Source organism: Otolemur garnettii, unplaced genomic scaffold (genome assembly GCF_000181295.1).
Source record: "Otolemur garnettii isolate 467f Iridium unplaced genomic scaffold, OtoGar3 scaffold00107, whole genome shotgun sequence".
NCBI lineage: Eukaryota > Metazoa > Chordata > Mammalia > Primates > Galagidae > Otolemur > Otolemur garnettii.
In genome coordinates this window covers 1,467,667-1,482,571 of record NW_003852502.1, presented here as the reverse complement: position 1 = coordinate 1,482,571, position 14,905 = coordinate 1,467,667, and the positions used below count along the sequence as shown (strand labels likewise).

The following is a 14,905-nucleotide window of genomic DNA, read 5'->3' as shown; positions in this document are numbered from 1 at the left end:
CATGTGCCAGAAACTCTTTTAAAAATGTTAGAGGTGTTATTTGGTGCAAATGTTTGAGATAGGTACTATTGTCGCTCTGTCACTGATAAAGAAAGCGAGAGTCACAGGGATCGTTACCCTGCTCAGGATGACAGGGGAGTCAGAGAGAATCAGGATCGCTGTGGGGAAGCAGAGCCCCCAGCATGTCTGTTAGGAACTAGATGGTGCTGTCTCATCACACAGCCCAATTCATGCTCATAGGGCCTCAGATGAGACGTTTGTCCTAAATGTCAACAGAGCCATCAACAAGCTAGGTGATCTTCTTAAGAGAAAAGCCTGAAAGCTAAAATATTTCAAAATGGGACCATGAATGATTACTCAAGAAGAACGTGAGAACAGAACAAGGCGGAAGAGGACGATGGAGAAGTCAGACTCCACCTCCACAAGCTAGACATTTCCACTGTCATGTCACTTTTCTTTCTTTCTTTCTTTTTCTTTCTTGTGTTTATTTTTTGAGACAGGGTCTCACTCTGTCACCCTGATCAAACTCCTGAGCTCAAGCAATCCTTTTGTCTCAGCCTCTTGAATAGCTGGGACTACAGGCATAGCCCACTGGGCCTAACTAGTTTTTCTATTTTTAGTACAAACAGGTCTTGCTCTTGCTCAGGCTGGTTTCGAACTCTGGAGCTCACATAATCCACCTGCATCAGCCTCCCAGAGTGCTAAAATTATAGGCCCGAGCTGCCATGCTAGGCCTGTCATGCTACTTTTCTTAAGAGTCCAGGAATGGGCTTAGGGTGGGCTGAGACAGGCTGTACTCAGGCCAGTTCCATCTTGTTGATCCTGTAGGATAAACTTCTAACGTGTTGGTAATGAGAACTTTGCTTGAGAGAGTATTTTGTTTTCCATAGGCAGATAGGCAGAAGTTAGACTTGAAGCTATCAGGTTCAGAGTTATCGGTAAAAAGCATTTAACATTTCATTTTGTTGGGTGAATTTTTCAATTTTCCTTAACACTTTCTAAGGAAAAATATTTTCTTCTGTTTCTTTAATGTAGTTAATTCAATTAAACTGAAGGAAAGATCATATTTTACATGGAACCAGGGCCAGTTTTAACAATCTGACACTTTTTATCTCACTGTTAGCTTGTATCAAACAGAAAATGTCCGAAGGACCGTTTTTTCTCTCACCATTTGAGTAGTATTGCTTGTTCATATTTATATTTTCAGAGGTGTGCAATGTTTATGTGAAAGGGTTGTAAAAAAATTTCTATGAAGTTTCTAGCTAAAATGCATTAAAGTGATTTTGTCACTTCTCAGCCTTTTGGCTAAGATCAAGTGCAGTAGGTATTTAAGTAAAGTGATTTTAAACTAGTTTTTGAGAAAGTAGTTTCATGTGTTTGTGTAAGTACACCACATTGAACAGGTACTTTCACTAACATTTTACCAACTCTGAAGAACATAGGAAAGAGATAATCTAACTATTTTCTAAGATTAAATCCAATAGCTAAATGAGTTATAAAATATCGGTATTGTTAAGTCTACAAATTGTGAAAAAGTATCAGTGAGAAGACGTGAGCTGTCCTCTGAAGTTAAATCAATCTGCTGATTAAGCACATGTGTGTCAGTTTCCATCTTTAGCAATCAAGCCTTTGATTGAAGGTAACTTTGAGATAATTGCTTTTCAGGGGAAATTGTGTCTTTTCCTCTGGTTAGTGTGGTGTTTCTGGGGTTGACATCAGGACTGACTCCCCCATCCCCTTCTCGTGCACTGTCCAATGCACATATATCCAAAAAGTTAAACTTGTTTGAACCTTTGCTTGGATCTTTATGTCTAAATACAGAGTAATGACACACGTGCAAACACATACACAGCCCTCTTAACACAGTGGCCACGTCTTTTATTCTTCTGAGAGTCTGTATCATGTTTCTGCATGTAAACAAATTATTTTAGAAAATATGTGTATCAAATATCTCCATTATAGTTTAATGTTTTAGTAATTAGAGAGGGTTAAGTAATATCTCAGTATCTGTTAATATTTTTATTGACACAAGATAACGCTAATGTACAAGGAGCATTTCTGCTAAAACTGGTGAAAATTAATACAGGACACTTTCTGTGGCACGGTTGTCTCACACTGTGGCCTGTGCAGACCCTTTCCCCATTGCACCTGGCGGTTTTGTTATCCATCACTGAGCTACAGCAGGCTGAATTACTTTGGTCCCAATTAGGTTTCAACTGCCTTAATTTTCTTTTTTGGCACCTGGCTATAAATTCCTGGTAATATAATCTAGAAGCAGCTAAAAGGTCACTTAGAATGTTTTTCTTTTCTTGTAGTTTTACGTATTTCTCTTTAAGGCAGGCATATTGAGGGCTAGGCTGGGAGGATTGGATACTGAATGTATGTGCATACTTGCATGTGTGTGTGCTAAATGTGCATTGGTCCACTTGTTAAAAAATCATCTTGATAGGCCTTTTGTTTTATAAAGCAATTGCACCGTCACTAGTAGCAGGCAAATTAAGCTGCTACACGAAAACCAAAAGACTGAACAATTTCAGTGTATGCCATTTAACAGATGCTAAGGCTCAAAGGTAGCAGCTTAGTTTTTCCTGCTTGCAGTGGGGCTACTGTAGCTACAGGAGAGAAAGACACTCGCACGTCACTAGCAAACTAAGTTCCACCTCCGGGGGAGAAATAGTCACAGGAACAGGATCAAGGCCAGGCAACCTCTCTGTTTTTGCCTTGAGCTTACTCCAATTTTTATTTTAAATTCTGGATGCTTCTGTTCACTTTGGCTGAAAGCAGGCATATAATTCAGCCCTAGCCAAAGCATTTATGGCCCAGAAAGTAGACAACTAACATTTGATTACTACATCCCATGTGCCAGCTACTTAATTAAGGCAATTTCATCATGCAAGAAAGTATCTCGTTTCCAAGTCAGAGGAGATAGTTGCTTAGTTCAGAGTCTGTTTTTTAACCATGATTAAAAGTTAATCATGTCATTGGTGGTAGTCTTACAGATTTTATATCAAATTTTGCTTTTCAAGATGGACTTTGAGAAACCCAGAATGTCCTACGACAACATAAAGGGGGGAAGTACTGAAAAACTGAGTAGGAAATGAGGTGGCAGAGGCTGTGAATTATTTAGGGTCTGGATCAGAACGCCTAACAAAATAGTTTACCAAACGTAAAAGTGACTTTTTTGATCAGGTATTTGCATAACCTAATTCAGTAGGTAAGGAAAGGGAGCTGGAAGAAGTTAAATCCCTTTCTACATAGTTACGTCATGAAAGACACTTAAGTCCAGCTGAGCCCAGGTCTGTTGACTTAGGTTTCAGTGCTCTTCCTCTTTGCCTCTTAGAACTGGTTAGTTACCACGACCGAGAGAGCATTTCCTTTACCAACATCCATTCCTCATTCACACCCCTGATTAACTCATTTGGGTCATGTGACTTGGGGCCACCTTTCTTTCCTCTAACAGTGAGTTTTCAGGCCAACACCAAAGGACAAAAGTATTGAATTATTTGCTTTCTAAAATACCAATTCTGTATTAAGGTTAAAAAAGAAAAGTTGACAGGAAATTCATTATAGCCTAGTTCAAAGCAACACCAACATCCACTGGATGGGGTATCTGCTTTCTGGACTCCTTTAAAGCTGTATCTTCACCAACTTTCTTCTTTGCTCTCTTTTTTACAACCATTTTCTAGGTACGGCCTTGAAATTGTCTTTGAAATTACACTTTAGAGATTCTCTGAGTTCAGTTGAGTTATGAACTCAATTATAAGTGTCCCTTCACTATTTTAGACCTTCTGTCCATCCTACTTTGGTTTATTTCAGATCCTTCTGACTGAGATTAGAGGATCTCTGACTATTCTCCTGATCATGTTCTAAGGTTCTTTGTTCCATGATTTTTTTTGCACATTCTTGGAAGAATTCCAATAACTTCTTTCCTTGAGAAAAATTCCAGAGCTAGGCATACAGATCCTTCTACACAGTGATGGCAAACAATCCAAGGTGCTCTGAGCACTTCCTAACAATGGTACTGTACTTTGTTGCTCCTGGTGTTTTTTGGTCAGAGTCTCATTGTTTCTAAAGTTCTGTACTTTCAAAATTTTGACACTCTCATTCTCTTATCTCTCCTCTTGGTAAAACACTGTCTTTGTAATACAAGACTTCCTCTTGTATTACGAGCCCCTCCTTTTAGCAGAGGCTCTGTCTGTTGTAACACAGGGAAATTAAATAAAATTTCTTGGAAGGAAATCCTACCAAGTTCTGAACCGAAATTGCGTATCTGTTTGTCTGAATTGATCTGCTTTCCTCCTGACAAGAGTCAGCTTTCCAGCCCATGTTCTGAATCCTATTCTCTTGTACCTGGGGAGTCTTGGTGTTTTAATTATCTCCTTATTTTTCTTAATCTTCAACATATCTCTCATAATTCAATATTCATATCAGTGCTAAAAAATACTTTAACCTCTATGATATTAAAAAAGATCTTACTTTTGATTAAATACAGTAGAACCTCTGTAGTTGACCACCTCCTTAACTTGACCTAATTTTTATAGATTGGTAGCATAGTAGGCCTAGTTCCTTGTATTGGCCACATCCATATGTTGACCAGTTTGTTACAGTCCCCTGAGTGGTCAACTTACAGAGGTTCTCCTACATGGCATATTCTCATTTATCAACCTCTTATCTCTTTGGTTCTACTCAATATTGAGCCTCTGTATTTTCTACAATATAATTGCTGTCATAAACTCTTGATTGAAACTGTTCCTCATTGCCAAAATAATGGATATTTCCCCTGTCCTCGTATTACTTGATTTCTTTGCAACTTTGCAAGTCAGAAGTTCCTGGAGGACAGAGACACAGGTTTTAATCACCAGGATCTAACATAGTATTTGGCACAAGAGAGACCTCCAGTGTTTGTTAGAAATAGATCATAGGCTAATAATTTCATAATTTTTTATGCTAAAAAGAAAGGTAAGGCAAAGTGACAGGCTTCTGGCTTCTGGTTTAACTTACAAAGACCTTAGAAGTCATCACTACCATTTTTACAACAAGAAGAAAGCTGGGCAAAACTAAAAGTCAAAAACTTTTCTGAGATCTTCCAGGTAATCATGGTTCCAGGGTAAATTAACTCACCTAAAACTGTAGAGATGGGAGAGTTATAGCTTATAGGAAGCTGAAAACCCTGCGGGAGCCAGAAACTTGTAGGGAAAATTACAAGGCAATTGAGTACTTGCTTGAGAGTGAGCATGAACCAGCTTGAGAGATTTTAAAACAAGAAAGAAAGAAAAAGAAAACCCCTCATGTGGCTCACCCTTTAGTGAATATTTATCCTCAAGTTTTCAGGGTGAAATTGGAGAAAGTTCACTTGTGCTTTAAGAAGGAGAAAATTAGCCACTTGAAATACAGCCACACAATTCTGTCCTACTTTCCTTTATAACATACCCTGAACTTAGGGAGATCCATTTTACCAGAACCTAACCATCTGGTTCTTATCAGAGGCAAATAAACTTTGAGGGACAAATATACCCAATACCAGAACTTCTCTAGTCCTCAACATGAGGGAGGGAAATTCCTAATTCTAGCCCATCTAACAATCTAGTCCCATCTGATGGAGAAGTTGAGAAACATCTGTAAATGTCATAGCCCATTCATAGGGTTATAGAATGCTTCCTCTTTCCCCGTGACTTACTACCATATCAATAAGACTCAAGTAAAATAATAGAGGATTATAGCTGAAAAAAAGAACTGTAGACTTCAGACTATACTTAAGAAGGAGTATCTAGGGAAACACAGAGATAACAAGAAGACGAAAGATCATTACAGAAAATGTTAGCCTCTGACACAAGAGATAAAGCAAATAATAAATGTAGCCTACCTCCTAGCCAAATAAACATAAAGCATTGTACTTAAGTTGCTTTCATTTTCAATTTCTTTTACCTAATGTATAATGTTTTGTTTTTAACATAAAATTTCAAGGTGTATAAAAGGAAACACACACCCATACAAACACACAGAGTATAAAGAAGCAAAATAAGCATCAGAACTGGGTTAAGAGATAGCAGAAGTTTTGGAATGGTCAGACTAAAAATTTGAAATAAAGATGATTAATGTGCTAAAGGATCTAATGTAAAATGTGAAAAACACAAGAATAGGTTGGTAATGTGAGCAGAGAGAAACACTTTTTAAGAATGAACAAAAAGGAAATAAAAAACCCCTCAGCAACAAAAATGAAGACTGTCAGAGGAAGAGAAGCAACATGGCAGAATAGAAACCTCCAGTATGGTCCCTCCTCATGAATCCGAATTTAACCACTGTCTGTGCAAGAAAGCACCTTCAGAACAGCCCCCAGTTAGGTGAGTGATCATAGTAACTGATTTAACATTGTGTAAAAGAAAGAGGGACTGAAGAGGGCAGAAAATACCATCTTGGACTGCCTACACCTCCACCTTCCCAGCACTGTCCTGCCGGCAACAGTGAAGAGAAAATCTTTTCTGAATTCTATTATGGGTGACATAATTGTGGGACTTTGCATGATTTGGGAATGGATTTGGGGAAAATCCATCATAGGGGAATACAGCATAAAGTAAAATTCTTCCAGTGTACATGAAGGAAACATTTTGACTATGCCAGTGCCTATGTTATCTTTTACCCAACTCCAAATGTTGCAGATCAGGGAGTATCTTTTTCTACTTGGGGAAAGGAAAGGGAAGAGGACTTTGCTTTGCAATTTGGACACAAGATCAGCCATGGTAAAATAAAGTACCAAGATTCCGGAGGCCCCTGGGTCCAACTATTAGTTCCTGGACAGCATTTCTGGACCCATCCTGGACCAGAAGAAAACATTTCTTTTTGTTTCCACTATTTTATTATTTTAGTAATTGTTTTATCAAATATTGTTCATTATATAGAACTGACCATATTTTATACCCATTAAACAATTTTTCTCCATTTCCTATCCCTTCTATGCTACCTTTCCCAGACTCCAGTAACCATCATAGGGGGAAGGGAAATTCCTAATTATAGCCCATCTAACAATCTAGTCCCATCTAATGGGATGAAGTTGAGAAACATCTGTAAAGGTTACAACCCATTTATAGAGTTATAGTAATGCTTCCTCTTTCCCTACGGCTTACTACCATATCAATAAGACTCAAGTAAAATAATAGAGGATTATAGCTGAAAAAAAAAAAAACCTTTGGATTCTATTTAAGAAGGAGTATATAGAGAAACAAACACAAAGATAACAAGAAGACAGAACTTCTATTCCCTTGAGATCAAGTGTTTTAGCATTTTGCTCTCCTTATATATTTCAGTTATTGACCTCTTGTCAGACAGATAATTTGGAAATATTTTCTTTTATTTACGTTGTATCTTCATTTTTGTGATTGTTAGCTTTGCTGTGCAGATTTTTAACTTGAATTCTTCCAATTTTTCTAACATGCTTTGGTCGCCTGTGTTTTGGGAGTAGTAGAGTAGTACTCAAGAACTTCTTGCCAAAATCAATGTTCTAAAGCATTTCCCCAGTGTTTTCTTTTAGTAATTCACAGTTTCAGGTCTTAGATTTATGTCTTCACCAATTTTGATTTGATTTTTGTATGTAGCAAGATACGAGACTAGTTTCAATCTTCCACTGTGGATATCCAGTTTGCTAGCACCATTTACTAAGAGACTGTCCTTTCCCCACTGGATGTTCTTGGCTACTTTGTTGACAATAAGTTCTCTGTAGATGTGTGAATTTATCTCTGGGTTCCCTATTCTGCTCCAGAAGTTTATGTGTCTGTTTTTATGCCAGTACAATTCTGCTGTGCTTACTACAGCACTGTAGTGTAATTTCAAGGGACATAATGAAATTCCTCAAATGTTTTTTGCTTAGGATGGCCTTTGCTATTCTGAGTTTTTTGTGGTTCCATCTACATTTTAGGATTATTTTTCCTATGTCTATGAAGAATGTTATTGGTATGTTGATGAGAATTGCATCAAATCTTTAGATTGATTACAGTGGTTTAGATATTTTAGCAATATTAAATCTTCCCATCCATGAGCATGGAATATCTTTCCATTTTTGGTGTTCTCTTCAAATTTTTTCATCAATGTTTTATAGCTTTCAGTGTAGAGATCTTCTTTGGATAAGTTTAGTCCTAAATATTTTATTTTACTTTTAGCCACTGTAAATGGGAACACTTTATTGGTTCATTTTTCAGATTGTTACTACTGGCATAAAGAAGTGTTACTGCCTTTTGTATGCTGACATTGTATCCTGCAACTTTACTGTATTTGTTTATTAGTTCTAGTAGTTTCTGAGTGAATCTTCAGGTTTCTCTGGATATTAGATCATATCATCAGCAAACAAGGAGAGATAATTTGAATTCTTCCCTTCAGTTTCGATGGCCTTTATTAATCTCTCTTGTTGGGTCACTCTAGCTAGAAATTCCAATACTATGTCTAATAACAGTAGTAAAAGTGAGTATTCTTGCTCCAGATCTTAGAGGAAAGGCTTTATACTTTTACTCCATTTAGTATACCAGCTGCCAAATAAGGCTTTTATTTTGTTCTTTCTATACCAGTTTTTTGAGAATTTTTATCATGAAGTGATGTTGAATTATTGAAAGCTTTTTGGGCATCAATTGAAATGATCCTGTGGTTTTGTTCTTCCTTCTATTGATATATATCAAATTGATTGATTTGCATATTTGGAATAATTCTTGCATCTTGAAATGAATCACACTTGATCAGTATGAATAATATTTTGTTGAGGTGTGTTGCATCTATGTACATCAGAGATACTGGCCTATGGGGTTTTTTGTTGTTGTTGTTGTTGTTGTGTTTGGTATCAGGGTGATATAGGTTTCATGAAATAAATTTAGAAATACGCCCTTCTCAATTTTTAGAACAGTGTAGGTAAGATTGATATTAGTTCTTTGAATTCATCATAAGATTCAGCAGTGAAACCATTGGATCTTAGGCTTTTCTTTGATGGGAAAAGTTTTATTACTACTTCTATCTTGTAACTTTGTTTATTCAGGTTTGAGATTTCTTCCTGTTGAATCTTGGTAGGTTATCCGTATCTAGGAATGTATCAGTTTATTTTAGGTTTTCTAATTTATAGTTGCTCATAATCTTTAATGATTCTTTGGATTTATGCATTATCAGCTGTAATGCCTCCTTTTTCATCTCTGATTTTATTTATTTGGGTCTTCTCTGTTTCTTTTTTTTTTTTTCTTAGTCTGGCTAAAGTTGTGTCAATTTTATCATTAAAAAATAACTTTTTGTTCTGTTGATCTTTTGTGTTTTTGTTTCAATTTTATGTATTTCTGCTCTTATTTCTTCTATGACTTTTAGGTTTGGTTTACTCTTGCTTTTCTAATTCTTTAAGATGCATCACTAAGTTGCTTATTTGAATCTTGTCTATGTTTTTCTTGAAGTCATCTACTGCTATAAACATTCCACTTATTACTGATTTCTCTAAATTCTATAGGTTTTGATATATTGTGTTTTCATTTTTTTCTAAAAATTTTAAAATTTTCTCTTAATCTCTTCATTGGCTCACTGGTCATTCAGAGGCATATTGTTTAATTTCCATGTGTTTATGTATTTTCCAATTTCCTCTTGTTAGTAATTCCTACTTTTATTCCATTGTAATTTAAAAAATTACAATATTTACAATATTTCAATTTTTTAAAATTAAAAAAAAATTTTTAAATATTACAGTATTTATAATATTTCAATTTTTAAAATTGTTTTGAGACTTTTTTGGTTGCATAACATATGATCTATCCTTAAGAATGGACATGAAACATTCTTTAAATATTAGGTTCATTTGGTCTACAGTATAGGTTAAGTCATATTTTTTTTGTTGATTTTCTGTATGGATACTATGTCCAAAGCTGAAAGAGGAGGGCTGAAGTCTCTAAAAATTGTGTATTGGGGTCTGTCTCTTTAGCTCTGATAATAATCTGCTTTTATATATCTGGGTTTTCCACTCTGGGTGGAAATTCTGTTTTTATATATGTAGGTGCATATATCTTTAAAATTGCTATATCTTCTTGTTGAACTGAACCCTTTATCATTGTATAATAACCTTCTTTGAAACCTAGTTTTATGTGATAAAAGTATAGGTACTTCTATTCTTTTTGGTTTCCATTTGCATGGAGCGTCTTCTTTTATCCCTTTATTTTCAATATGTGTGTCTTTATCAGTAAAGTATATTTTTTGATTACAACATATTGTTGAGTATTGGTTTTTTAATCCAGTTAGCCTCTCTATTTCTTTTGATTGGAGAGTCTCATCCATTGTCATTAAGTGTTATTAGGATTGATAAGTGGATAAGAGGACTTACTCTGCCATGTTGTTACTTGATTTCTGATTGTTTTGTGATCCTCTCTTTTTCTTTTCCTTCCTGTCTTCCTTTTTTATAAATGATTTTCTCTGGTAGTATGTTTTAATTTCTTACTTTTTATTTTCTATATATTTGTTGTGATTTTTTTTAATTTGAAGTCACCACGAACCTTGCAAAACATATTTTATATACAATTATTTTGAACATATGACAACTTTGCTTTCACAGAAACAGACAAATAATAAAGCAATGATAAATCTAACAGAAATTCTACCCTTTCATTCCATCCGCTACATTTTATCTTTTAATTGTTTCCATTCATATCTTTATAATTATCTCTCAAAAAGTTATTATTGTAGGTTTGTCTTTTAATCTTGCTACTTAAGACATAAGCAGTTTGTGCACCACAAGTGCAGCAATAGAATATTCTATATGTGTTTCCTTACTGCTACCAGAGGTTGTATACTTCAGATGGTTTCTTTATTGTTCATTAATGTCATTTTATTTTAGATGAACCTTTCTTTTTTAACATTTCATTTGTCTGGGAACATCTTTATTTCTCCATGTTTGAGGATATTTTTTGCAGTGTATAATATTCTAGGGTTAAATATTTTTCTTTTCCTCTAGCACTTTGTGTCCTGCCATTCTCTCCTGGCCTGTCAGGTTTCCATTGGGAAGTCTGCTGCCAGATGGATTAGCTCCTCCATGTGTTACTGTTATTATTATTTCTTTCTTTTCCCTTGCTTCTCTTAGGAACTTTTCTTTTTTCCATCTTTTTTTTTTTTTTTGAGACAGAGTCTCACTATGTCACCCTAGGTAGAGTGCTATAGCATCACAGCTCATAGCAACCTCAAACTCTTGAGCTCAAGAAATTCTCTTACCTCAGCCTTCCACTAGCTAGGAGTACAGACGCCTGGATATTTTTTCAAGATGAGGCTTGCTGTGGCTTAGACTGGTCTCAAACCTGTGAGCTCAGGAGATCCACCTGCTTGGCTTCCCAGACTACTAGGATTAAAGGTGTGAGCCACTGTGCTTGTTCCCGGGGATCTTTTCTTTAGCCATGCGACCTTGACTATCTTGAGGTAATCTTGTTTGGGTTAAATCTGCTTGGTGTTCTATGACCTTCTTGTACCTGTATATTGATATCTTTCTTTGGGTTTACACAGTTTTCTGTTATTTCTTTAAGTAAGCTTTCTACCCAATCTCTCTCTCTACCATCTCTTTAATGTCAAAAACTCTTAGTTTGTCCTTTTAAGGCTGTTTTGATCTTGTTGGCTTACTTTATTTTTTCTTATACTTTTTCTCTTCTGTGTGTTTTCAAATAGCCTATAGACACAGGGTTTTCCTGTTCTTAGTGGAACAGAGACTCCTATTTTCTGGGTCTAAATAGGCTCAGATACCAGCATCATCATGGACCCCCATATCCAGGCACAAACAGACTTGTAAACCTCAGCATGACCAGCACTTCATCTGGGCCACCACTGCTGGAGCAGGGAATACACCTCTTAAAAGAGGCTGCCCTCCCAGAGAAAAGAACATACCCAAGGGGGACCATATTCCTGCATAAGGACAGTTTTTAAATTAACTTCTTTCCTAGGCGATACCTGTGGCTCAAAGGAGTAAGGCACCTGCCCCATATACCGGAGGTGGCAGGTTCAAACCCAACCCTGCCCTCCCCCCCCAAAAAATTAACTTCTTTTCCCAATATCCTGGTGTCAAATGGTTGTGATATTACATCTCCTCCCACTCTCTGCCTGCAGGATAGGAAATGCAGTATATAAACCCCTACACAGAAGGTCTATATGAGCTGCCCACCTAGGTCCCCGCCTTGGGCTTGCTGAAGGCTCTGACTTTCTCCCTCTTCCCTTATCTTTCAATGAACTCTGTCCTTTCATTTACTCATGTGGGCCATGGATTTGTGGGTTCATTCTTAGATTCTGCGAAACCAAAGAGCCTGCAGAGAGAGAGAGATTTCGTCTATACTATCTTCCAACCTACTAAGTATTTCATCTGTTTGGACAATTGTGCTATTGAGAGACTGACAACTTTCTTAGTTTGTTAATTGAATTCTTAAGCTCTAGAGTGTCTGCTTGATTTGTTTTATTATTTCTTTTACTTTGTTACATTTCTCTGATAGACTTCTGAATTCTTCGTGTTGTTTTGAAGTTCATTGAGCTTCTTCAGGGCAGGCGTTTTAAATTCTTTTCTGAGAAGTCACCTATCTCCATCATTCCAGGTCTGGTACCTTATTCAGTTCATTTGGTGAGGTTGTATCTTTTTAGATGTTCTTGATACTTGTGGATGTTGGTTAATGGCAGTGAAGAGTGGGTAATAATTTTATTCTTCATTTTCTGGCCTTATTTGAATATAATTTTCCTAAGAAAGCTTTCTGGATATTCAAAGAGAAGTGGGTGTTCTGGTCTAAGTCTTTGGTCACTGCCATCATATCAGCACTGGAGTTGCCCTGAGCCCAGTAATGTCATGTCTCTTGTAGACTTCCGGTGGCACTGCCTTGGTGCGTGGGTACCATCTTGGGTTAGACACAAGAAAATCTCCTGGATTACCAGGCAGAGTCTCCTTTTATTCTCTCACTCTGTGCTGGGCTACTTGAGTTGAGGAAGGAGGAAATGAGCACTCCCTTGTAGCTACCAGTGCCAGGGCCCAGTCTCACCCAAGTCTGTGGTGACTGTTGCCTGGCTACCTCTGATGTTTATTCAAAGCCCAAGGGCTCTTTAGTCATTAGGTGGTGAGTCCTGCCAGGATGCAAGGCAGCATGTTTCCTCCTGGCCTAGCATGGATCCAGAAACGCTATCCAGGAACTAATGCCCAAACTCAGGGGCCTCAGGAGTCTGCTTGGTACTTTTACTGTAACTGAGCTGGTACCAAAGTTACAAAACAAAGTCCTCTGTGATCTTCTGTTTCTGTTTCTCCTTTGGAAAAGGACTCTCCTGAGCTAGGCTACCTAGCATTAGGGCTGGAGGTGACACAGACTCTGCTGTCCTCAGTTGCTGGTGTCTCACTGCATCACGTGTGCCTGAACCCCACTGGCTCTGAGCCCCCATAGCCACAGGAATTGCCCCAGGGCTTCAGTCCTGATGGGTCTACTGCCTGACAAATTTAGTTCAGGCCCCCACTGTTCTTTGTCTGCTGGTGGTGGGGCTGGTGGGAATTTTACCTTGGCGATGGAGAGGATTTTTCTCTGGTCAGGCTCTGGATCAACACCGGCAGGATTGAATCCTGTGCTATGTTCCTCAGTGCCAGGGCAGCCCGAGTTTCAATTCAACACTCTATATTCATTTAATTCTCCCACCTCTGGCACCTAGCATCTCTCTCCACTAGTGTGGCACTGCCAGGGCATGGGGGAAAGGTATAGGCAGTGTAAGACTGTCTCTTCACCCTCTTTCCTTGATATAATGTAAAAACCAGGTAATGTGATTACTTTCCTGAGTTTTGATTCTTCTAATGGTGATTGTGTGCCTGGACAGTTGTTTACTTAGGTGTTCATCTGGAAAAAAAGCTGCTGGAAGTTTCTACTGAGCCGTCCTGCCACACCCCTTTATCTGCCTCCTGTCTGTAGCTCTGTTTGTCTCCCTCTCTCCCTTCTCCCCTCCTTCTCTCCTTTCTCTATAGCTGCTATGACATCCCATATGTTAGGTCTTCCCTATGTCTAAAATTGAGAGGAAAATAATTACAAAATAAAAATAACTCCCCTTTAACAACAGTAACCTACCTTTCTGGGTTCACCCAAATTCACCTTTCAGTTTCTTGAGCTGATGTTTACCATGCGAAGTTAACTCTTTTTAAGTGTGTTTTTGCAGATGTGGAAACGCAGAATTTTTTTCGTCACTAGACCTTAATGAAAGAAGACCACAGAGGCCTACAGCCCTACGTTTTAGAGTAGATTATGAGTTCTGTCTTTATAGTTTTACTTAGCTTTTTGAGTGACATTGATAGATAGCCTTAGATAATTAAACAATTTGGTTTTGTAAACCTAAGATTTCAAGCATTAACCTCAACAAATGTTAGCCCAGGAAAAGAAGAAAAAAACATTTATTTTGCAATACATATTACAATGTGTCTCATAAAATTCTCTTTCAAATTAATTCTCCCAGTATTTTGGAAAATCATGTTTTTATCTGGCATGTTCTTGGCCTAATCATAGAAGAGATAAGTTTATTGCTTACATAACCATGTGAATCAGACATGGAAAATACGTATTAAATTATTTAATTTATTCTTCTGCCAATAGTGTATTATTCCCTAAAGTCCATTGGTCTGTTTCTTAGACTTCTTACATAATTCACTAATAATTTAACCAACATTCCTTATTTTCTTTATTCATTTCTTAATTGACACAGATATCTTCTTCTGGTGAAAGCAATTTAAATTAATATTTGAGGACTATATAAAAATTATATCATATTTTTATAGTTATCCTTGTTTTTTACATGTAATTAAAAAAACCTGTTACCACTAGTGACATATTTTGTACCTGTTATATAAACAAGAAAATGAACATTCAGGGAAACTTCAAAACTTCTTCAAAATATTGTCAAACAATATTTAACACAAACTACCTTC

General features: G+C 37.0%; 1 pseudogene; it reads left to right on the top strand.

Annotated features, from left to right (window-relative positions):
* The first annotated feature begins 1,285 nt into the window (after window positions 1–1,285).
* On the top strand, window positions 1,286–1,433 carry LOC111727473 (annotated as a pseudogene).
* The last annotated feature ends 13,472 nt before the right edge of the window (window positions 1,434–14,905 follow it).